Raw genomic sequence first — 1,416 nt, 5'->3', positions numbered from 1 at the left:
AAGGACTGATATTGAAGCTGAAACTCCAATACTTTAGCCACCTGATGCGAAGAGCTGACTCATTTGAAAAGACCTTGATGCTGGGAAAGATTGAGGGCAGGAGGATAAGGGGACAACAGAGGATGAGATGGTTGGATGGCATCACCGACTCAATGGAGATGAGTTGAGTAGCCTCTGGGAGTTGGTGATGGATAGGGAGGCCTGGAGTGCTGTGGTCCTTTGGGTCGTGATGAGTCGGACACAACTGAGCAAATGAACTGAACTGAACTGAACTGAATTTATTATCCACATGTTTTTAATCATTTTTAGTTTTTATCTAGATGCCTGTTTAATAAACTACATGACTTTATCCATTATCTAGCTCGCAACCAATCACCATGTAAGACTTGTGGGCATAGCCAGTGCTCTGCCACTTTGAAAACTATAAAGTCAGATTGGTCAACTCTGGTGGGTTAGATGCTGGAAATACCAGGATTTTCAGCAACACCAGCCAGCCATTTTGACTACCATGTCAATTGATTCAGATTGACTGAGAAGCAATGTTATGAACTCTGTGGGGAGTATGTGTTGCTATAACTGAAAACCTCAGCTCCCAAGTGGCTTACTTGGGTCATTCAACCTTCATGAGAAAGCATAGCAATCATTGTGTTCACATTGTTACCATGGTGACCAATTCTGCTAAATAGAAATCCTGGAAAATGCCCATCATAAGGTTGTATTGTTGTTTAAAAAGCGTGAGTAGTAAAACATGTTTATATCATAGATTTGGTCTCACTGGGGTTGAGTTATGTTCCTAATATGTGGCCAGATGTTTTGTATCAGTCTCCTCTTTTCAAAAAGTAAAAAGTTTGCTATACAGGCATTCTTGTTTATGAATATCAGCATATATGTTTCCACAGATTATTTTGAGCAGGAGTGGTCTCTGGTGGGTCTTCCCAGGTGGCTCAGTGGTAAAGAATCCACCTACTAATCCAGGAGACCAGAAGACACTGGTTTGATCCCTAGGTCAGGAAGATGCCCTAGAGGAGGAAATGGCAGCCCATTCCAGTATTCTTCCCTTGAAATATTCCATGGACAGAAGAGCCTGGTGGGCTACAGTCCATGGGGGTGCAAAGAGTCAGACCCAGTGAGCACGCATGCTAACTAATGGTTTCTGGTGAGGCCCAGAAAACCTGCTAGACAAATTCTAAAAGAGCTATAACACTTCCACAGAGTATTTTAAATTAGTTTCATGTACTTTGTGTTGAGGGGGAAAAAAATCTCTGAAACATACCAACCAAATCTTTGAAAAATGATTACATATATAAAATCTATCATCTTAAAACATTTCTTTTATTTTTATTGAGACATAATTGACATATAAAATTGTGTGAATTTAATATATATGATCTGTTGATTTTATACCTTTATATACTG

At 39.8% G+C, this 1,416-nt stretch overlaps 1 non-coding gene across 1 annotated transcript; it reads right to left on the bottom strand.

Annotated features, from left to right (window-relative positions):
- Positions 1-1,145: 1,145 nt before the first annotated feature.
- LOC133239694 (U7 small nuclear RNA) lies at positions 1,146-1,206 on the bottom strand. The gene has a single exon (XR_009733942.1). It is a non-coding gene; the product is annotated as a U7 small nuclear RNA (small nuclear RNA).
- Positions 1,207-1,416: the final 210 nt, after the last annotated feature.

The sequence above is a fragment of the Bos javanicus genome, chromosome 26, assembly GCF_032452875.1.
Source record: "Bos javanicus breed banteng chromosome 26, ARS-OSU_banteng_1.0, whole genome shotgun sequence".
Lineage (NCBI taxonomy): Eukaryota > Metazoa > Chordata > Mammalia > Artiodactyla > Bovidae > Bos > Bos javanicus.
Note: the sequence above shows the minus strand (reverse complement) of the source record. Positions and strands in the feature narration are given on the sequence as shown.